This window comes from Sphaerodactylus townsendi, linkage group LG17 (genome assembly GCF_021028975.2).
Source record: "Sphaerodactylus townsendi isolate TG3544 linkage group LG17, MPM_Stown_v2.3, whole genome shotgun sequence".
In the NCBI taxonomy this organism is placed as follows: domain Eukaryota; kingdom Metazoa; phylum Chordata; class Lepidosauria; order Squamata; family Sphaerodactylidae; genus Sphaerodactylus; species Sphaerodactylus townsendi.
In genome coordinates, this window is record NC_059441.1 from 27,262,157 (window position 1) to 27,286,399 (window position 24,243).

The following is a 24,243-nucleotide window of genomic DNA, read 5'->3' on the forward strand; positions in this document are numbered from 1 at the left end:
TATGAAGATCTTCCCCCAAACAGGATAAATTGTTCCGGCAGGACCAGCTGAATACAACTATGTACTCTTCCAGTTGAGAAGGCCCCCAGGATGAGAGCCTGCAGAGCACACGTCCAGGGGCAACCTTCAGCAAATGGAGGCAGGGAGAATCCCTTCAACAACATACAAAATGTCTGCCGCAACCTGAGGGTGAAACTGACCAGAGTGCAAAATGGTTGTGTGTGGGAAAAATAAGACTGCTCCTGACCTCTGCATCCCACCCAGCCAGGCAGGCGATGACTTGCATATGGCGTAGGGGGGAAAGGTGCACTTTGAAGCATTCTCCAAGCATGACCCCTTGAAGAAGAAGAAGAGTTTGGATTTATATCCCCCCTTTCTCTCCTGCAGGAGACTCAAAGGGGCTTACAATCCCCTTGCCCTTCCCCCTTCACAACAAACACCCTGTGAGGTGGGTGGGGCTGAGAGAGCTCCGAGAAGCTGCAGGTGATTGATACTGTGTTCACGCCATTTGGGGATGGCGCCCGGGAAAGACAGAGTGGGGAACAATGACATAGAGTCCAACCTCCAAAACATCCATTTTCCCCAGGGCAACTGAAGGTGAGCTGAAATTCTGGGGATCCTCAGAACCCACCTGGAGGTTTGCCTCGCTGGTTCCAAGGTTACCCAACAAGCTTCCATGACAAAAGGGGGACTCGAATCTGGGCCTCTCAGATCCTAGTTCAACACACTACCCTCTATACCACACTGACTGAACAAAGTGTACTTTGTGCCCGATCCATCAAATGCGTTCTTTTCTGAATGCAGGCCCCATCCCGCACATGGTCTCCACAGAAAGAATAATCTTTATGCTATAATAGAGCCCATAGTACATTGTTGCTTTGGTAAGATGCTGGGCTTTATATTTATCGGCTATAAAAGACACCATTCTCCTGTTAAGGGCTTTTCAAAGTCTCATCAGCATAAATATCAGCATTGGGGTTATGGGTCCCTTCCTTGTCATAGAGAAATCATCCCTGGGCGATCTCCTTGACTGTTTTTCTTGTGCCATGTTTCCAAAAGCAACCCATTAAAGACAGAGAAAGCTGAATTTAGGGCTTCCGGGCTTTAAAGGAAGAAAAGAACAATTGGGGCAGAACAATAGATTATGCAGAGGAGAGAAGCACAAACGCAGCCTTTAAGAATATATTTATGACCCTGTTCTCATTAGAATGCAAAACCTTTCAAGGGAAAAGGGTTTCTTCCCCCTCCCCCCCCCCCAGTCCCTTGAGTGTGGAATATAAAACATTTCAGGCAAAAAGGGTACCTGCGTACCAGTTCCTTTAGCATGCTCCAAAGTCCAGAACCATAAGGGCATGCTGGCAGGGACTGATGGGATTTGTAGTCCATGAACATCGGGAGAGCCACAGGTTGCAGACCCCTGCTCCAGACTTAGTTGGTGTCTTTGAAGCCCTCGGTGAAAAAATGTATGATTTGTTGCTGAAGAGACTTTGGACTTTAGGATGTTAGCGGAAGTATCGCAATGAAATTAGAACCTCATTCACGATCTCCCGCGCTCATGATTTTTCAGGCTTTCACAGAGTCACGCCCTCTTACATTCAAATGAAGTCTTCCTTGCCCAGGATGGGGAAATGCCTATCTGATGGGCTCACCTATCCATACTTTGTAGATTCAACAAGCTTGGGATGCTGTTGTGATCAGAAGATTAAATTCAGAGGGTAGCCATGTTGGCGCGCAGGGTTGCTATCCAGTGGTGGGATCCAAAAATGTTAGTAACAGGTTCCCATGGTGGTGGGATTCAAACTGTGGCTTAGCGCCAGTGGGGCTGGGCGGGGCACGACGGGGGCGTGGCCAAGCATTCCGGGGCAAGGACGCAGCCGCTGCGCCGGTCCTTGGGTGGGAAACAAATGCACGCGGGCGCAGGCTGCACCCCCTGCTAGACTGCTTCAAGTTCTGCGCGCTACTGCTGAGAGGAGGGGCGTAGCTAAGGCAAAAATCACATGGCAAAATCACCAACTAGTAACGCCCTCTCGGCACACACAAATAATTGGTAACCTACTCTCGGGAACCTGTGAGAACCTGCTGGATCCCACCTCTGTTGCTATCCTCGGTTGGGTCCACCATTAAATGAATCCCCCTTTAAAATGATTCTCTGGTCGAAACATCTTGAAAATGTTTTTAGTTGCTGTGCGATCTATTGACTTTGATTCCCAAGCTTCTCTGCTTCCTTGAACGTCCTCCTTGGCACCATTTTTTTGAGCTTACTCAGTTCTCCCGTGTCTGTTTATTTGCAGCATTTCTTTGTTCTTTTAGTTTTTTTTGGGGGGGGGGATCTTCGAAGCATCGAGTATACGAGGAGTACAGAATGCAGCGCGAGGCTGTGACTCGTTAAAGCATCGATTCAGCACAGATTGAAAAAGTTATAGCAACACCTTAGGGAATTTGTGCAGAAAGTGCCAAACGTAAAGATAAACTGCAAAGAAGCACAAGATTTTAAATTTTAAGTGTCACTGAAACGTACTCCGATTTGACAACTGAGTGTTGTGCTGACATTGGAGGATCAGGGTGAAAGATTCTTCCAGAGTGAAGAAAGAATCTGCCAGGTTAACACCTATCCGTTAGTTTCCAATGTTTGTTCCAGATGTTGAGTGGATGAGTAAGTAGCCTTTATATTCCTGCAACTCCCACTAAAGTGCCTGTCAACAAATGAACACACACACACACACACACACACACAAAAACCCTTGGGAAATTCCTGGCACTTTGGAGGTCTGGGCCTGGAAAGGCAGGGTTTGAGGAAAGAAGGGAAGGGCCAAAGAAGCCATTTTCTCCAAAGGAGCTGATCTCTGTTATCTGGAGATCAATTGAATTAAGAACATAAGAACAAGCCAGCTGGACCAGACCAGAGTCCATCTAGTCCAGCTCTCTGCTACTCGCAGTGGCCCACCAGGTGCCTTTGGGAGCTCACATGCAGGATGTGAAAGCCTTCTGCGGCTGTTGCTCCCAATCACCTGGTCTGTAAAGGCATTTGCAATCTCAGATCAAAGAGGATCAAGATTGGTAGCCATGAATCGACTTCTCCTCCATAAATCTGTCCAAGCCCCTTTTAAAGCTATCCAGGTTAGTGGCCATCACCACCTCCTGTGGCAGCATATTCCAAACACCAATCACACGTTGCGTGAAGAAGTGTTTCGTTTTATTAGTCCTAATTCTTCCCCCCAGCATTTTCAATGCTGGTTCTAGTATTGTGAGAAAAAGAGAAAAACTTCTCTCTGTCCACATTTTCTACCCCATGCATAATTTTATAGACTTCAATCATATCCCCCCTCAGATGTCTCCTCTCCAAACTAAAGAGTCCCAAACGCTGCAGCCTCTCCTCATAAGGAAGGTGCTCCAATCCCTCAATCATCCTTGTTGCCCTTCTCTGCACTTTTTCTATCTCTTCGATATCCTTTTTGAGATGTGGCGACCAGAACTGGACACATTTTAGGATATCTCCAGGCCCCACCTCGAGGTTGGCAAACTTAAGATGATTTTCTGTGTTACTTGCTGCTAAATCCATCCCTCAGCGTGGCAAAGGAACGTTTTTTCTGTTTACATGCAAGGAGGCATTCACTGCCTACTCCACAGCTTGCTTTCTGAAGTCGCAGTGAGCCTCTGCTTTTTCTGGTTCTCTTAACTCCACCAATGAACTCCCTCTTAAAGGCACAGATCTCATCACATCTGGTAATTACAACAAAGGGGCTTTGTTAAACCCTTTAAATTGAAGTCATATCGCTATACCTGTGATTACATTCCTCCACATGAGTGGCAGACTGGAGAACCAGGTTTGATTCTTCACTCCACACGAAACCAGCTTGAGCGACCCAGGTGTTGTCACAGCTCTTCAGACATCTTGCAGCCCAACTACCTCACAAGATGGGAAGAGGAGGGGAAGGACTTTTTAAGATGCTTTGAGACTCCTTACAGTTGAGAAAAGCAAGGTATACATCCAAACTCTTCTTCTCTGCATCATAGTTCCAGCCTAACTTCTAACAAACCTTGAGTCCATAATAGGAAGGTAGACCCAAAGTGAAAAAGGAAACCATATAAAATAGACATGTTAACCTCCCTTTTTGAAAGAGAACCTATCACTTCCCCCTGCAGGAGAGAAAGGGGGATATAAATCCAACCTCCTCCTCCTCCTCCTCCTCCTCCTCCTCTTCTTCTTCTTCTTGTTTGTTTGTTTGTTTGTTTGTTTGTTTGTTTGTTTGTTTGTTTGTTTGTTTGTTTGTTTGTTTGTTAGATTTGTACCCCGCCCTACCCCTGAAGGGCTCAGGACAGCAACGACAATAAGACTATTGCAATACAACAGAAACAACTTAAAACAGTATAAATCATTTAAAACAGCATGAAAGCTCAAAAACAGATGGCGGCTTTCCCTTACTGTAATCCTTCCCCCGTCCCCGGAAGCCAAAAACAGATGACAAGCAGATAAACCGATGGTGAAAAGCCAGCTGGCCCAAGAAAAAGCCTGATGGAACAGCTCCATCTTGCAGGCCCTGCGGAAACTACTTAAGTCCCACAGGGCCCCAACCTCAGATGGGAGCATGTTCCACCAGGTGGGGGCCAGGACTGAAAAAATCCTGGCCCTCGTCGAGGCCAGTCGGATGGTTTTGGGCCCAGGGACTACCCAAAAGTTCCCCTCCGAGGAGCGGAGGAGCCTGCTTGGGCAATATGGGGAGAGGCGGTCCCTGAGGTACGCAGGTCCAAGACCAAGACCAAGGCCAAGGCCAAGGCCAAGGCCAAGGCCAAGGCCAAGGCCAAGGCCAAGAAGAAGAAGAAGAAGAAGAAGAAGAAGAAGAAGAAGAAGAAGAAGAAGAAGAAGAAGAAGAGTTGGATTTCTACCTCCCCTTTCTCTCCTGTAAGGAGACTCAAAGGGGCTTGCAAACACCTTTCCCCTTCCCCCCTCACAACAAACACCCTGTGAGGTAGGTGGGGCTGAGAGACCTCAGAAGAACTAGCCCAAGGTCACCCAGCCGGCATGTGTTGGAGTGCACAGGCTAATCTGAATTCCCCGGATAAGTCTCCACAGCTAAGGCGGCAGAGCAGGGAATCAAACCCGGTTCCTCCAGATTAGAGTACACCTGCTCTGAACCACTACGCCACTGTCAAAATCTTGACGATAACCTCGATGGGCAACCAGTGTAGATGAAAAAGGACCAGTGTCCTACCAAGAGCCTCGCAGTCTCGTGCTGCACGAGTTTTAATTTCCGGATTAGGTTCAAGGGCAGGCCAGCGTGGAGCGAGTTACAATAATCTAGTCTAGAAGTGACCGTTGCGTGGATCACTGTGGCTAGATCAGCCCAGGAGAGATACGGGGCCCACTGACTTCCCATGTCCACTGTATATTTAGGGAGTATATATTTCCACAGAAAATGCAACAGCGATTGTGGTTAAGCCGTCCCTTGGGGTTGGCAACAGGAGAAAGTGGGCCGGAAGCGAGAAATCTTCAGGTTGCACCTGGTGAATATCACTCATTATTTGAGCGGACAGGTTGCTGGGAGCCACCTGGACAGCTTCCTTGAGGGGAAGAATCCTGTTCAGAGCAACTGGAAAGCATTTTACAGTTGAAGGGGGAAAAATTCCCAAATGAGCATTTTGGGAGATTGCATACAAACCTGGACTCCCTTGTCGACCATTATAGCCATCAAACAGCCAAGAGGCCGTAATTTTAAAACCCTCCTGAGAATAGAGCTTGGAATAGCTGGGGATGCTTTTCTCAACAGCTGGAGTGGTTTCTCTCTCTTTTTTTCTCAACTGGGGAAAAAGTAAAATACAGTATTGATTTTTCATGCTGAAAAATAATCGCAGGGGATCAGCGCTTCTTGCAAAACCCCAGTTCAGAATGAAGCCGGTTTCTCATTAACATTTCGACCGTTGCTCTTCTTGGCAGGACAGCTCCCCACATGACCCATTTTTCGGTGCTTGGTTCTATTACGAGTCTCACCAGCTTGGCTTAGCTTTTTGATTTTAAACAATCTCCTTTTAACCCTCAAACAAACTAAAACGGAATCGCTGATCAGAGAGGAGGCCTTGACGGAAGAATTGTTTCAAATTTTAAAAATTCAGTGATTGTGATTGATATTTCGACAGTACACTAATGAGCCCAAGATGCTTCATTTGCTCACTTCGCTTCTGTGGTGGGCCTTACAACAACCCTGTAAAGCAGACCGGCATCACAAGCCCTGCTTTACAAAGGGGACTTCCCAAATGTTCTACCGTTGGCACAGTGGCAGAGCTACAAGGGGGCGGGGGCAGTGGTGGGATCCAAAAATTTTAATAACAGGTTCCGATGGTGGTGGGATTCAAACAGTGGCTCCGCCGCACACACGCACCTCCCGTCCCTATTGGGCAGGGAGGTTGCTTTAGTAACCCCTTCTCGGCACTCAGAAAAAATTAGTAACCACTTTATTTATTGTTATTTATTTGTTTAATTTAATATACCGCCCCATCCCTGAAGGGCTCTGGGCGGTGTACAACATAAAACCATAAATAAAAATATCATAACAAGACTTCCATAAATGTAATAAAAACAACGGTTGTATCCTAAGATGGCCTCCCACCTAAACCTAATCCTCCTAGGACCATGGTGGTGAACCTTTGGCACTCCAGATGTTATGGACTACAATTCCCATCAGCCCCTGACAGCATAGCACTGGCCCAATTGTAGTCCACCATGGCATCCTGGAGTACTCAGAGAACCGCCTACTATCCTAGAAGGAGGAGGGAGAGGTAGGGGGTCCTGATGGTATTAAGGACCCATGTATCCCAATAATGGGTCCCGATGATATGGGGGGGGGGGGGGCACACCCAGGGGCTGGTTTCCCCAAAAGCCCGGTGGAACAGCTCAGTCTTGCAGGCCCTGCGGAAATCACCCAAGGTCCCGCAGGGCCGGACAGCTGGAGGGAGAGTGTTCCCACCAGGCAGGGGCCAGAGAGCAGAAGTAAAAAGGCCTTGGCCAGTGGAGAGACCAGCTGCATCATTGATTCAGGCCAGGGACAGCCTCCAGTAGGTTGGCCTCTGCCCGAGCACTTGAAGAGGAGTGAGAGTTAGAGGACATAGCAGGGGGGGTAATCTTGGTCCCGAAGGTACGAGGGTCCCAAGAGAGAAGTGGTGAGAAGTGGTTGGATCCCACCTCTGGGCAGGAGGGTGCATTGCACTGGGCGAAAATCACCCCCAACCAGCTTCCCCCCTTGCCCCGCTCCACCTCACCAGCCCTGGCCCTGCCTCAACAGCCTGGCCTGTTTTCTGCCGGCAGAAAGCTGGCTGGAAAAGGTAAGGGGGGGCATGAGGGGAGGGGTGAGGGAGTGGGGCCGCAGGATGAGGGGTGAGGGAGAGGGGCCACGGGGCAAGGGGCAAGGGGGTGGGGTCGCAAGGGGGTGGAAAGCACAGATTGTGCCCCTGGGTGCACTCCTGCCCAGCTATGCTTCTGCATTGGCTCAATGTCGCCCTCTAGGTTTCAGCTCCCTCTCCTGCAGGTTTCCAGTCAACAGCTAGCAGCAGCCATTTTCTCCAGAAGTGATCTCTGCCACCAGGACATGGTCATCATTCTGGAGAATCTCCAGGTCTCATCTGGAGGTTGGCATCTCTACTGAACTTCTATACCATGTAGGAAATCTTTTTTAAAAACCCAATGCCGGAAACCAGCTGGGATTTTTTTTTTAAAGCTACCCTTTTCCCCCGAATATAAGACATCCCCGGAAAATAAGACATAGTAGAGGTTTTGCTGAAGTGCGAAATACAAGGCATCCCCCAAAAGTAAGACATAGCAAAGTTTTTGTTTGGAAGCATGCCCGTCGAACAGAACACAGAAAAATAAGACATCCCCTGAAAATAAGACATAGTGCATCTTTGGGAGCAAAAATCAATATAAGACACTGCCTTATTTTTGGGGAAACACGGTAGCTGTTCTTTTACTGCAGCCTACATAACCCAGTCATGGTTGAAGACAATTACACATTGTCCACTAGACCTGGCACTCCAGCGAGCGAGACAAATGGACTTCTCGCAGACCCCGCTCCGTAATGGATTACGCAGAGCCCCGGCTCATCCGTCTTCCCTCCATTTTACTCTCATTATCGGTGGGAAATGGAAAGTCATTTTTTACCCCTGGAGAAGACAGTTTGCCAGTCGGAACAGATACCCCAAGCCGTGGGGCCGTTCCTCAGAGAAGGACATCCATTATCCAGGGGGCGACTCTGGCCTTGCTTGTTCAGCTATTTATCATCCCAGAGAGCATTAGCCAAGCCAGGCTCCAGAGTTTTGTCCCCCAATTGAGGAAAAAAAACCAAATGGACTGGAAATTAGGTCTGCTGAGCTGGAGGCAAATCTGCTGTCTTTGCACATCTGAGAAGAGTAATGTGGAGTCCTGGGATCATAGAGTTGGAACGGGCCATGCAGGTCTTCACATCCAACCCCTTGCTCAGTGCAGGAACAGCCTGGAGCAGTGGTGGCGAACCTTTGGCACTCCAGATGTTATGGACCACAATTCCCATCAGCCCCTGCCAGCCCAATTGGCCATGCTGGCCAATGGCCCAATTGGCCATGCTGGCAGGGGCTGATGGGAATTGTAGTCCATAACATCTGGAATGCCAAAGGTTTGCCACCACGGGCCTGGAGCATCGCAGACCAGTGTCTGTCTAGCTGCTGCTTGGAGACTGCCAATGAGGTGGAGCCAGGGACGTAGGTATAGATTTTTATGGGGGGGGGCTCGGGGGGGCCACACCCCCACCCACCCCTAAGGGGGGGTCTCGCTTTCTCGGGGGGGGGGGGGTTGGGGGGGCCACACCCCCACCCACCCCTAAGGCATGGCCACGCCTCCCCAAGCCACGCCCCCGGCCTAGATCTTATAAAAGCAGCCCCATCTCCCATTACCTCCCATTGGAAACAATGGGGGGTGGGGGCACCCCCTTTGGGAGTCCATAGCTTTGGGCTTCCTGGACCAAACTTTACAAAACCTGGGTGGTATCAATAAGAGACTCTTCTCATAGTACATCCCAGGTTAGGTGAAGTTTGGTTCAGGGGGTCCAAAGTTATGGACCCTCAAAGATGTAGCCTTCATCTTCTATTAGCTCCCATTGGAAACAATGGAGGATAAGGGCACCCCCTTTGGGAGTCCATAACTTTGGATCCCCTGAACCAAACTTCACCAAACCCGGGTAGTAGGAGAGTCCCCCAAACAATCCCTGAAAGTTTGGTGCTGCTAGCCCAAACAATGAGCCCCCTGCAGGCCAAAAACCAAAAAAGCACTAAAATGTTTTAAAAACCCACAAACGGAGGGGCGGAGCTTCGGACATGAATGGGTTTTTTTTCAAACCCGAGAACCCCCCCCCCCCCCATTACCTACGTCCATGCGTGGAGCTCATCACCTCCAGGGTGGAGATTCGGTGTGGTATAGTGGTTAGGAAGGTTGGACTGTAACCTGGAGAACAGGTTTGATTCCCCACTCTTCCACATGAGTGGTGCTCTGATCTGGTGGACTGGACTGGTTTCCTTCTTTCTACCTGTGTTGGATGACCTTGGGCTAGTCACAGTTCTCTGAGAACCCTCTCAGTCTCACCTACTTCACAAAGTGTCTGTTGTGGGAAGAGGAAGGGAAAGGAGTATGTCAGCAGTCTTGTGTCTCCTTACAGGACAGAAAGGTGGGATATAAATCCAACCTCCTCCTCCTCCTCCTCCTCCTCCTCCTCCTCTTCTTCTTCTTCTTCTTCTTCTTCTTCTTCTTCTTCTGATAGAACAATAATGGAAACAAATATGCTTTATTATCAGAAACTCTGTGCCAGGATGACCTTGGGCTAGTCACAGTTCTTTGGAGCTCTCTCAGCCCCACCTACCTCACAGGGTGTTTGTTGTGAGGGTGGAGGGAAAGGAGTCTGTAAGCCCCTTTGAGTCCCCTACAGGAGAGAAAGGGGAGGTATAAATCAAATTCTTCTTCTTCTTCTTCTTCTTCTTCTTCTTCTTCTTCTTCTTCTTCTTCTTCTTCTTCTTCTTCTTCTTCTTCTTCTTCTTCTTCTTCTTCTTCTTCTTCTCCTTTCCCCACCCCCATTTCCACCATCGCTTCGAAGGTCATGGGGGGAAAAGGTGAATAAATAATACAATAAAAATCACATCACACCTCTTTAAAATGTAGCTCTCTCCCCCTCCCCATCCCTTAGCATAGCACAGCTGTGTTTTCCATGCTGGAGAAACATTCACAGTCCTGCCTTAGACTGCCTGGCATCGGGTGCCCTCCACTTCCAGAGAAAAACATTCCACATTTTTCTGTTTCAGGGATGTTTCAGGCAGCCAGAAGGTTTGTGTGTGAGTTTTTTAAAATATAAAACTTTATTGAATTTGTAATAATGCAACCAAAAGAAATACACTAACCTTTGGCACTCCAGATTTAAGGACTACAATTCCCATCAGCCCCTGCCAGCATGGCCAATTGGTCATGCTGGCAGGGGCTGATGGGGATTGTAGTCCTTAACATCTGGAGTGCCAAAGGTTCGCCACCACGGCACTAGAACAATATAAAGAAAGAAAATTAAGAAGAAAGAAAAAGAAAAGAAAGAAGAAGAATAGAAAGCTATTCAATCAGAAATGAAAGAGAAATCAAAAAGAAGACAGTGAAAGAAAAATAATACACTTACAAAGGAAATAATGCTTTACGTTGCTTAGTACTTTGTCAAGTACAATATTAAAAAAACTCATATCTGAACTAACAACATATTGTAAACTAATTTGTCTTCTGCTACTATTGAACTTATATTTAATTTTTTAGATAAGCATTGTCTACTTTAGATCTAACAACAGAAATCTTCCATTAGATGATGTTGAATAATCCCCCCCGCAAAAAAATCACACATCTAATGGTGTGTAATTTGTGGGGGAGAGGACAGACAGAATCCCAAAACAGGTTACGCAACAGAGTTAATGTGTATTAATTATGTACAAAATTCGGGGTCCTTCAGGGAAGGGTGGCCTTCAAATCTAATTGATTAATTGATTGATTGATTGATTGATTGATTAATTGATTAATTGATTAATTGATTAATTGATTAATTGATTAATTGATTAATTGATTAATTGATTAATTGATTGATTAATTGATTAATTTTAATGGGAGGAGGAGGAGGAGGGAGATTCTGGGGTCCCCAGTTTAAATCACATTGAAAGTGATGCTGTTTCCCCCAGTTGGGTACAACACCATAACATGTTTTCATAGCAGTAATAAAACATTTTGAAAGCATTTTGAAAATGTTTTCAAAAAAATATTTCGGCTGTGTGGCATGGCCCATCGCTGTGTCCAGATTTGTGAGATAGGGCATGTTCTATAATGTGATGGGGACTTTGAAACGACCTGGTAGAAAAAAATCATTGTTTGGTCACGGTGGAGGAGGGTGGCCATGGCGGGGGGGGGGGGGGGCATCAAACTCAGATTTTGCCCAGGGCTCTACGGCATTGCATCCCACTGAGGTCCTGTCCTCTGCAGGCTCCACCCCAAATATCCAGGAGATTCCCAGTTTGAATCTGACAACCCTGCTCCCCCATCCTCGCTAATGGCTGGTGGGGGGGGGGGAAGAACCCAGGCAACCCTACTGGAAGAATATGTCCCTGGTAGCTGAATAGAAGGGCAGAATGTAACCCAGTCTAAACAAATACAAAATCATGGGGTTGCCAAACAGCAGCTTGGAGATCTCTCAGAATTACACAGGATCTTCAGACAACAGAAATCAGTTCTCCTGGAGCTAATGGCTCCTTTGGACTGCCTGGCCTTATTACGCATTGAGTTCCCCCCTCCCCAAACCCTGCTTTCTTTACACTCGACCCCCCACCCCCAAATCTCCAGGAATTTCCCATCCCACAGTTGTTAACTGTCAGGGGGATGTTATCTGAGTGACGGAGATGCATTCCTCACTTCATGTAGCTGATTAAAATAACACACCAATGCTGCTCAAGAGTATGTAACCAGCCTGCTATACGGAACCACTGCCATCTGTGCATTCTTTCCTTGATCTTTACTTTATGGCTTCACATGCTTTGTAGGAAACTAGGTCTCCCCTGGCACCTCTGACCCATGATAAAAGGACTACAGCTCGTGGGGCAGGAAGCCAGGTGGCTCTCTCACTCACCGACCTTGGGGTGCTTCAACTCCAAAGACTGTTTTTCACGAATTCTTGGGGAACTATGAGGGAGGCTTTCAGCAGGGAATAAAGGGGACTGTGAACGCCAGTTTCGTCAGAACTGTTTTTGCCAAGTGTGATGCTTCAATCCCTCATCAGCAGTGGCGTAGTGGCTAAGAGCAGTGGCTAAGAGCAGGTGCACTCTGATCTGGAGGAACCGGGTTTGATTCCCAGCTCTGCCGCCTGAGCTGTGGAGGCTTATCTGGGGAATTCAGATTAGCCTGTGCACTCCCACACACGCCAGCTGAGTGACCTTGGGCTAGTTACAGCTTCTCGGAGCTCTCTCAGCCCCACCTACCTCACAGGGTGTTTGTTGTGAGGGGGGAAGGGCAAGGTGATTGTAAGCCCCTTTGAGTCTCCTACAGGAGAGAAAGGGGGGATATAAATCCAAACTCCTCTTCTTCTTCTTCTTCTTCTTCTTCTTCTTCTTCTTCTTCTTCTTCTTCTTCTTCTTCTTCTTCTTCTTCTTCTTCTTCTTCTTCTTCAATAAACACTGCTGATCAGTACTTCAGGGTCTATTTATTGGCTTAAGGTTCCGAGACTTAACATTAACCTTATAAGACAGAGAACGAAAGAGAGAGAGAAACAACAACCCATATACAATGAGAATGTACAACAGTTGTTCAGATAAATGAAATTTGGGATTGGATTAATCAACACTGTGGAAGATTTACAGGTGGTCATCCAACCAAATGTTTCATTTGGAATTTGAAAGCTGCGGAATAGCAGCGCTGAACTCGGATTCTATTGTTTTGAGCAGGGCGTGCGGGAACACTAGGGCTAAATCCTGTCATTTGTGACATTCTTTTGAGTGTTCAAAGGACTGGAAGGAGCCGCTGGGAGCTCTCTGTGAGTAATGATTATGGGATGTTTAGACACATACAGTAAGAGGAACAGAGGTCGGCTCTCTGGCCCTGACAACTTTTGACAGCTTTTCTTTACAAAGCACAAGGGGATTTGTAAGGTATCCGCCAGTTGAATTTCTAGACCTCGTTCCCGTTCTCAGTTTCACTAATTAGCAGACCTGTGTGACTTCACTTTATGGGGTTGTCATGCAGGGAAGGCTCTGACTGACACATGATCTTCTGGGAGAGAAAGCAAGAGCACGGCTTATTAATGCGCTGGGCGATGCTTCGCAATTGGACCCTGTAGCAACTTCCAGTGTCCTCGTGCATCGAGGAACACGAAAGGGCTAGTTAAAACTCACAGGGCATGTCTGCAAAACAGACGCACAGAGATGGGGGCAGGAGAAATATGCAGTGTTATTTGAGGGTAACAAGCGGGAGAAATGAGGAGTCTCAAAGGATGGCTAAGGAGCTATGGGGTGTAGAGTGGGAAGCTACAGTTCTGCAGTCAAAGTTCAGTTCCTGACCTGAGTTCGATTCCAAAGGAAGTCGGGTTCAGGTAGCCAGCTCAAGGTTAACTCAGCCTTCCATCCTTCCAAAAGAGCCAGGGTGGTGTAGTGGTTAAGAGCAGGTACACTCTAATCTGGAGAACCGGGTTTGATTCCCCACTCTGCCACTTGAGCTGAGGAGGCTTATCTGGTGAACTAGATTAGCTTGTGCGCTCAAACACATGTCAGCTGGGTGACCTTGGGCTAGTCACAGCTCTTTGGCGCTTTCTCAGCCCCACCTGCCTCACAAGCAGTTTGAGTTTCCTTACAGGATAGAAAGGTGGGGTTTAAATCCAAATTCTTCTTCTTCTTCTTCGAGTGGTAAAATGAGTACTAGGCGTGCTGGGGATAAAGTATAAATGACTGGGGAAGGCCATGACAAACCATACCGAAAACATAGTCTGCCTAGTAAATGTCATGTAGTGGCATCACCCCATGGGTCATTAGTGACCCAGTGCTTGAACAAGTGACCACCTTCACATTTTAAAAGATGGATGAGAATGATAATTCCCAACCTGCTTTGCCCCTTTATGTGTCTGTCATGAGGCTTACAGGTGGTGGCTGGAGACCTCTGGCTGTAACACAAGTTATCTCCACATGACAGAGATCAGTTCATCTGGAGAAAATGGCCACTTTGGAAGGTGGACTCTATAGCACTAAATGCCCTTGAATTCCCTCCCTTCCCCAAACGCCGCCCCCCTCAGGTTTCACCCCCAAAATTTCCAGATATTTTCCAACCGGGAGCAGCCATCTCTATCTGGCATAGACCTTTGCCATCTTGAAAAAAACCCATCTGAGGTCAAATGGGCAGCAATTTGAGAGATGACCATCTTGGTTGTAGTGCTAAAAGTGTAGGGGTGAGCCCCGCGAACCCAGCAGAGTCTCAGAAAGAGCGCAGGAATGCCTGTGCCATCTGTACCCTTCTGGGCGCACACTCTCACCTGTCACAAGACCCCCATGAGATGCCTGACTCACTGTCACAAGATGTCCTGGACAAAGGGACAAAGAGGTGCATACCCCCAGGTATGGATTAGGTCCGGACAGGAACATTTCCTCGCTCACGTATGCAGCCCCATGAGTCATGTACTGTACAATATTCTCCCGCTCTCCCGCCTCCCGACCCGCCTCTCGGCAAACCCTAATAAAAGGTGCCAGGGACCAAACTACGGCAGAGTTGCCAGATCCACGGATCACGCTTCCTGCCTTTGGCTCTCTCCACCAGATGATATCGCTGCATCTCGCCTCTTCCTTGCGACCATCGCAGGCCGACTTCAAAAAGTATGGAACTCTTTCCCAAACGGTATTAGTCTTTCTGTCCCCTATTGTCTACACTCTACAGGTTCCATTTTCCCCATGGAGGATCCCTATCCCCCTGCTACTATCCACCCCTGCTTTTGTCAGAATCTGTGTCTGTAAAATGGCTAGCAGGAGCTCCACAACGTAGGTCTAACAACTGACCAATTCCAAAACATGTCTGCCACCAACAGGGATTGATGCAGGAGCAGGGGGAGTTGCTCTCCACAGTCTTTGGGAATTGACTGGTCAGATTTTTTTGCCAATTATTTGTATATCCTGAGTGAACCCAAACAATGTAGAGCATACTCACTAGCTCGTTCCAATGCTCTACCTAATGCTATGGCAGATATTTGGCAGATATAATAATATCCCCTATATAATAATCCCCCCCAAAAAATAATAATCTCCCCAAATATAATAATTTGGCAGATATAATAATATCCCCTATGACAGTGGTGGCGAACCTTTGGCACTCCAGATGTTATGGACTACAATTCCCATCAGCCCCTGCCAGCATGGCCCATTGACCATGCTGGCAGGGCTGATGGGAATTGTAGTCCATAACATCTGGAGTGCCAAAGGTTCGCCACCACGGCCCTATGAGAATAGGCTATGCCACTGTAAAATGGCTGTTGTTGAGACTGTCCAACATGTACTTTTAGAGTGTCCCAACTATGATTTTCCACGCATTCTAAGAGTTCTGTTGGACACCGGGCTCAAAATATTGTCTGCTGTCACCAATTACAGCCACTAAAATAAAACTGCGGTGCAGCCAACTCAGGTAATGAGAGCCGTATTGGCAAAGCAACACACTTGCAAGGAAATCGGTCTCTCCTCTCCTGGGAGAGGGGGAATTGCGTGGGTGGGAATGGGGGGAAAGAAAAATAATTGACTCTTTGCATCATATACTCGGGATACCATCATCTCTGCGCCTCATTAACCTGGGAAGTCTGATAATAGTGGGTGTTATTGGTAATAAGCGCCCTAGTAGCAAAAGCTTGTCTGGCAGGGAAGATGGGTGAGTTGCATATTATATCTTGTTAATTGCCTGGGCTTCATTTTATTATCTCCCTGCGAGGGCTGGCAAATGGGCAGCTGAGAATATGGCAAGCCCGCTGCCTAATGAACCCTGGAACGGTCAGGCAGTCTTGTAATGCACCTTCGCCTGGCAACAGGACAAATGGCGACCGCTTCCCTCTGTCGACAGGCTGTGGGTAGAGTTGTCAGCCAGAGCCAAACAGCAGCAGTCAGTGGGAGGAGACAGGGGGTGGCGCTGTCAGCAAGCCGGCGTTATGTCACTTTTAGGGAAAACCCAGAAGTGATGTCATGCCTCTCTAGGAATTGTTGGCAACTCCCTTGTAAAACCACCGTTTCCCACAATTCCTAGAGAGGCACGGCATCGCTTCAGGGTCTTCCCCAAAGTGTTGTATGGCCTCGTGCTGGTGGTGATTTTTTTCTACATTTTTTTGCCCCTGGTCAACAGAATGGTTGTCAGCAGGAGGCGAAGGCAATCTTCACATCCTCGGTAAAGCTGTTGTACAGTACAGGTGCATCCACAGAGTAAATTTCAAAACATGTGTTTAGATGAGCAAAATCTAAATGACAGCTGGACCCTCCTTCTCACAGGTGCCGTGTGCAGATTAGTGCCGAGTGCACAGCTTGTAACGTGTGCAAACCTGATAAGGTGAGGGCACCTGATTGGTACCACTTTTGTATATAGTTAGCACAGACAGCAGTGTGATTTGTGCCTGAAAACACCTGTGGTCTGGCAAAGCACTTTGTCAGTAGATAGCAATAAAATAGAACTGCACTGGTGACTGTGTGTCTATCAGTTCTTGTCTACATTGCGTCCTACAAAGTGGTCTACTCTGAGTAAACCCACTGCTTCAACAGTAAATGCCAGTCCAAGTCATCTCAGCAGGGGAACTATTAACAAATAAGGTTGCCAATTCTGGGTTGGGAAATTTGGAGATTTGACATGGAGTCTTGGAAGGGTGGGTTTCAGGAGGAGAGGGGGCTCAGCAGGCTATATAGATCCATACAGTCCACCCTCTAAAGCACCCATTTTCCCCATCTTGATCTTTGGGAGATCACCTGTAATTTCAGATTACCAGCCCCCACCTCGAGGGTGGTAACTCCACTAATAATCCAAGGAGGATGAGGGGCGGGGGTTGGATATATACTCCACCTTTCTCTCCTGAAAGGAGACGCAAGGTGGCTTACAAGCTCCTTTCCCTTCCTCTCCCCACAACAGACACCTTGGGAGGTAGGTGGGGCTGAGAGAGCTCCAGAGAACTGTGACTGGCCCAAAGTCACCCAGCAGGAATGTAGGAGTGCGGAAACACAACTGGTTCCCCAGACAAGCCTCCACCACTCAGGTGGAGGAGTGGGACAATCAAACCCTGCTCTTAACCACTACTGATCTGATGTCTTGTGGGCACAAATTGGGGGGGGGGGCAGTAAGAAGACCTAGGAGTATGGGTATGATTCTTTTACTGGAGAGGACACGCCTACAAGCAGAGAAAACAAGTGGAGACATTTTATATAAGGTAAAAGGTGAGATACCCCATATTAGATCCAGAGAGAGAGAGAGAGAGAGAGCTCCTGTATCCTTAGATGCTTCAGTTTCAGTGCTCTCAGTACCTTGAAAGTAATGGTTCCAAGTTGTGTCCTCATGGGGTGACATCCCATCGTGACATTTACTAGGCAGACTATGTTTACACAATGGTAGCTTTTGCTCTTAATATTTCACCCGCATCTATGACTGGCACCTTCAGAGGCATGTCCTATTAAGATGAGTTTCTCTCCATGGTGCAGCGTGGTCTAACTGTGTGGTGTGGTATATATTTTGGCCTCCACACAGGGGGTGAGACTGGGTGGAGTTTGTTTACATTGCTGTTGCATTTGCAAACACATTTCCAATCGCATGTGGCTGAGTAGACTTCAGTTTCAGTTTCCTTTTAATGTCTCTGACTTTTGATGTATTTTAGTACCGGAAGCCAGGTTTTGTTGATTTTCCAACTCTTCCTTTTTGGAGCCAGCATGGTGTAGTGGTTGAGAGTAGGTGCACTCTAATCTGGAAGAACCGCGCTTGATTCCCCGCTCTGCCACTTGAGCTGTGGAGGCTCATCTGGGGAATTCAGATTAGCTTGTGCACTCCAACACATGCCAGCTGGGTGACCTTGGGCTAGTCACAGTTCTTCAGAGCTCTCTCAGCCCCACTTACCTCACAGGGTGTTTGTTGTGAGGGGGAAGGGAAAGGAGTTTGTAAGCCCCTTTGAGTCCCCTTACAGGAGAGAAAGGGGGGATATAAATCCAACTCTTCTTCTTCTTCTTCTTCTTCTTCTTCTTCTTCTTCTTCTTCTTCTTCTTCTTCTTCTTCTTCTTCTTCTTCTTCTTCTTCTTCTTCTTCTTCTTCTTCTTCTTCTTCTTCTTCTTCTTCTTCTTCTTCTTCTTCTTCTTCTTCTTGGTGAAACTGTCCTGGTGTTTGTGGATTTCAATGGCTTCACTGTGTAGTCTGACTTATCAGCTGTCAGAGTTGTCAAGTATTTCCAAGTCTTCAAATAAGATCCTATGTCTGGCTTGGGTTAGAACATGTTCGGTTACTGCTGATTTTTCGGGTTGGATTAGTCGACAGTGTCTCCCATGGTATCTACCAGGGTTCAAATGGATCAAAGATCTGCAAAGATCAGCACAAGATGAGTGGATGGGTTCTTCCTTTGCATCATTCCCGTATCCGCCATTGTGGAAAAAGCCGTGAAGTTTTGGTTCTGAAGGATCCCTGTTTGGTTAGGAAGCAGCCGCGTGAGCAAATGCACAGTGTACCGCTTGCAAGCACATAATGCCCTTCTCTTTCCTGACATTACACCTGCTGAATAGGCCAGGCTGAGCCAGGAATCTGATGTTTGACTTCTGTATTATGCGGCCCATGGAACCCGACTTTCCTTGGCTCCCCTTGAGCTGCCTGGCACACAGTTCCCCGCACATTATTTTATTTAATTAAAACCACCTGAACCCATAACGGCGGCCAAACCTGATACAGTCTGCTCCGTTGATGTCGTGCTAACAGCAACAGTGGGGGTGAAGGAGAAAATAACACTCGAGCGTTTCTCACTTCTAGATACACTTGGCCCTGGAGAGCTGAGGAAATGAACGCCAATCGAGTGCTTTCTTTTCTTTTCTTTTTGTCAAATGGAACACCCCTGCTGCAACAAACTGTAGCTGTTGTATTACATGGTTTTTTTTAAAAAAAATTAAAATTGTTAAGTAGAATTTGGCACAAAAGGTGCAGGCCTACCCTCGGAGAAAATTCGACACCTCGGGCTTCGCAGTTCCCTGTAGCTATCTAGTGCTCGAATTAGGAGTGTGTGTAAATTCCATAAAGCTGCTATTTGTTTTGTTTATTTGGCTTTCGGTATTCGGTATTCTCCTCCTCCTAATTCCTGAGCCAGCCCGGCTGACCAACAATGGGCCCACTGTTGCTGCTTCTCCTGCTAGTTGGCGGAGTAACGTCGGCGTAAATTTCTTTCTCTCCTTTGCCTCCTTTCTGTGGCATCAGAGGTGTGAAGTGGTACAAGGAATGTGAGAGGAAGGGAAAAGATGTTTGGTCCAAGTTGGCCTCTCAGTAGGTCTCCAGTTTATATGGCAGGTAATCCTTTGCCCTTGGGCTCAATATGGGGTGGAGTGAGGGGGAACTGTGGCCGGGGCATGCCTGCGTCCTCCACCCCTGCTAAGCACCCATCCGCCCCTGCCCTGCCCCAGAATGCCCCTGGAACACCCCGGAATGCCCACGCCACACCCCAGCACAGTCACACGCCCCACCTTGCTTCATTGACGCTACGCCACTGGCTCAATATCTCGCAGCAGTGGCGTAGGAGGTTAAGAGCTCGTGTATCTAATCTGGAGGAACCGGGTTTGATTCCCAGCTCTGCCGCCTGAGCTGTGGAGGCTTATCTGGGGAATTCAGATTAGCCTGTACACTCCCACACACGCCAGCTGGGTGACCTTGGGCTAGTCATGGCTTCTCGGAGCTCTCTCAGCCCCACCTACCTCGCAGGGTGTTTGTTGTGAGGGGGGAAGGGCAAGGAGATTGTCAGCCCCTTTGAGTCTCCTGCAGGAGAGAAAGGGGGGATATAAATCCAAACTCTTTTCTTCTTCTTCTTCTTCTATCTCACTAATGACAAATTGAGGAGCAGGAGGGGGAAAATTCAGAAATTCAAAGTAGGATTTATAGCAAGATGGGTTAAGTGGGGTATCGAAAAGAAACATTTCACACTCTGCAAAAGGCGACGGGAGTGCCCAACGTGTTATCCGTCTACATTTTTTTGCTACTCAAAATCCCTAATCACTGACAAATCTCTCCCATTTATGTTTGGCGATTGGCAATAAGCAAAATTTACCACCCTGCTATGGTGCCAAGGTGAAATGATAATTTTAAAAATCACACCTTCCTGAAAAATTTATTCTTCAATAAAGAAGAAGAATCTGCAGCCTTAAGCATATTTTCCAGAAAGTAAGTCCTACGGAGTTCTACCTTCAAGTAAGCATGTTTCAGAGCAAGGATCACTGCTTCTCACATTTTTAGCAGGGGATGATGGGAACTGTAGTCCATAACATCTGGAGGGCTGTGACTTTGACACGTATGGCAGTGGTGGCGAACCTTTGGCACTCCAGATGTTCATGGACTACAATTCCCATCAGGCCCTGCCAATTGGCCATGCTGGCAGGGGCTGATGGGAATTGTAGTCCATAACATCTGGAGTGCCAAAGGTTCGCCACCACGGAAGTCGAGCATCTGGCGGCACACAACAGGTCTCAGATTCAACCTTCAGTTGAATCTTTAGTTTCTTTAGTTTAATTTCTTTAATTTAGTTTAGAATCTTTAGTTTCTTTAGCATCTTTAGTTTAAAGGGATCAGGTGATCTGAAAGACTGATCCGATTTAACACAAGGCAACTTTACCTCTTCAGCCAATCTAGGGGCACCTGAACGGTGATGATTTAAGTATGATTATTATTCTAGAGCCATTTTGTCAAATGTCCCCTCCCTCCAGTGATTGACACCTGAGGCCAAATTGACACCTGATTGACACCTGAGGCCAAATTGAACATAAGTATGGACCCCCTCCATTTTAACAAGTTGGGTTTTCAGTCTCGTTTTGGGACAGAAAATGCTCGCAATGGGATTCTTTTTCTCCCCGTGGCTGGCTCCAGGAATCATTGACAGCATTAACTGGAAAAGACTAATCCCTTTTAATAAGGTGACCTTTTCGGGGTGTGTGTGTGTGTGTCCTTCTTTAGTGTTTTAATGAGCCCGCCCGTGAGTCCTGATTGGATGGTAATTAAGTTGTTAGTCGAAATGGGTCCGACTTGAGGTCACCGTGTGTCGTCTGGCCTTTCTCTTGGCACGGCGCATTCCTCTGCCAAGGAATCAATGTGACTTTTCTCCCCATCAGTTCTGGGACTCTGCCGCCCCACCCTACGCTCCCTCATTCCATTTTGCTGGGATGGTTACTTTGGCAGGGCATGAGCATGAGCAAATGGAACTGCAGGCCGGAGAAATGTGGGCTTCTCTGTACGGCTGTGTGGGTGACTCAGACAAGCACTCGGTCGGGGCCCGCGGGACCGAAGGCATTTGGCCAAGGACCTTCTCTGCCTTCTCCTGAGGATCGAAGGCAGGAAACAGAGAGGTGGAGGAGACGGTTTCCCACACCTACAGCTAGTAGAACTTAAGATGGAAGCATACTTCAGATCCATTCTACAGCCTGGAACAGTAATGAGGCCCAAGGGCCCAATCCACCACAGCACCAGTGAGCCCACTAATGGTTTCTTCTGTGCAGGTAGCATTCAAATAATCAATCAATCAACTTCTTGGAGGAGGAGGAGGAGGAGAAGGAGAAGGAGGAGGAGGAGGAGGAGGAGGAGGAGCAGCAGCAGCAGCAGCAGCAGCAGAAGAAGAAGAAGAAGAAGAAAAGGAGGAGGCGGAGGAGCAGCAGCAGCAGCAGCAGCAGCAGAAGAAGAAGAAGAAGAAGAAGAAGAAGAAGAAGAAGAAGAAGAAGAAGAAGAAGAAGAAGAAGAAGAAGAAGAAAAGGAGGAGGAGGAGCAGCAGCAGCAGCAGCAGAAGAAGAAGAAGAGGAAGAAGAGGAAGGAGGAGGAGGGGGGGTTGGATTTATACCCTGCTTTTCTCAATGGTCCTAGTATCTGGGGCAGCAGAAAACAAGCTTGCTCCCTTTTCGACATGGCATCCCTTCAGATATCTAAACATGGCTATCATGTCCCCCCTTAACCTTTGCTTCTCCAGACTAAACATCCCCAATTCCCTAAGCCTGTCTTCATAGGGCACGGATTCCAGGCTTTTATCATTTTTGTTGCCCTCCTCTGGATGCATTCCTTTATTATTGCAAAGGAAATACTCACCAACAATATTTTGTTTTCTTTTATATAAAATATTTTCAGCTTATTGCTGTTTGCCCCGTACCCCCCAGCCTTGGAAATACCACTGGTCTCAATCTTTGGAGCATGTAGAACTATATTTTATAGGAATGTAACAGCAGCTGTACCAAGTCTGACTGCCAGTCAATCTACTCACCATAAGTCAATTGTGACTTGACCGCAGGAAAATATTAGGAGGGTTATGTTATCTTCATGGTCACTGTCCCTTCAAATAAGGAGAAGAGTTGGATTTATATCCCCCCTTTCTTTCCTGTAGGAGACTCAAAGGGGCTTACAAACTCCTTTCCCTCCCCCCCTCACAACAAACACCCTGTGAGTAGGTGGGGCTGAGAGAGCTCAGAAGAACTGTGACTAGCCCAAGGGCACCCAGCTGGCATGTGTTGGAGTGCACAGGCTAATCTGGATTCCCCAGATGAGCCTCCGCAGCTCAAGCAGCAGAGCGGGGAATCAAACCCAGTTCCTCCAGATTAGAGTACACCTGCTCCTAACCACAGCACCACTGACTAAATGTCACTGCAGAAGGAGACAGAGGTTTGCTGTTTTCAACAGCAGCTGTGTGTGTTCCGAAACATCTGTCTTCCAGCCTAAGAAAACTCAGTGCGGAATAAGCAACCCCCCCCCTCCCCGCGCAAATCTTGCATGGATTTGGGGTCAAAGGGCAGAATTACAATACTGGAGAATAGGGCTGCAATGTACCAAGACAGCTCGCTGAGAAACTACAAAAGAAGAAGAAGAAGAAGAAGAAGAAGAAGAAGAAGAAGAAGAAGAAGAAGAAGAAGAAGAAGAAGAAGAAGAAGAAGAAGAAGAAGAAGAAGAAGAAGGAGGAGGAGGAGGAGGAGGAGGAGGAGGAGGAGGAGGAGGAGGAGTTTGGATTTATATCCCCCCTTTCTCTCCTGTAGGAGACTCAAAGGGGCTTACAATCTCCTTGCCCTTCCCCCCTCCTTGCCCTTCACAACAAACACCCTGTGAGGTAGGTGGGGCTGAGAGAGCTCTGAGAAGCTGTGACTAGCCCAAGGTCACCCAGCTGGCGTGTGTGGGAGTGTACAGGCTAATCTGAATTCCCCAGATAAGCCTCCACAGCTCAGATGGCAGAGCGGGGAATCAAACCCGGTTCCTCCAGATTAGATACACGAGCTCTTAACCTCCTACGCCACTGCTGCTCAGTCGAACACTAAAAAGGGAAACCTACTAGAGATGAAATTTGATTTAGATTTGATTTATGTTATTATATATCAATAAGAGATATTTAGGTTTAGAAGAATGTAGAAGGGATTAGTATAATTGGTCCCTTAACAGACGAGTCTGTTGTCCCACAGATCTATTTACTTATACTTTTAAGAATGACAATGTATTGTTTGATGTGAATATATATCCTAGTTCTTTTCTTTCGTTCTCTTTGTTTTTTCCCCCGTTTTCTCTTCTCTTTCTTTTAACTAAGTCAGGGGTCTGCAACCTGCGGCTCTCCAGATGTGCATGGACTACAAATCCCATCGGCCCCTGCCAGCATGGCCAATTGGCCTGATGGGGTGTGAGTCCCATAATGTGAACATCTGGAGAGAGCTGGAGTGGAGACAATCTAAAGCTATCATTATCTCTTTTCTTTTCTTTTCTCTTCTCTTCTCTTTCTATCCTTTTTCTCTTCTTTTTTCTCTTTCTTTTTATTTCTCTTCGATTGATATTTCTGACAACTTAGATTTGTTTTAGTTGTTTTCATTCTTTATATATTTTTTGAAAATGTAATAAAGTTTATGTTAAAAAAATAGAGTTGGGCTGTCATTTAATGGAGCCAGAGGGGGGGCAGTGGGGAGGAAATGTGAAATTGTCTCGAGTGGAAAAAGCTGACCGGTTCACTGGTATGGCCACTGCGAGCATCTCCCTTTTGATTTCTCCACTGACCCCGCTGA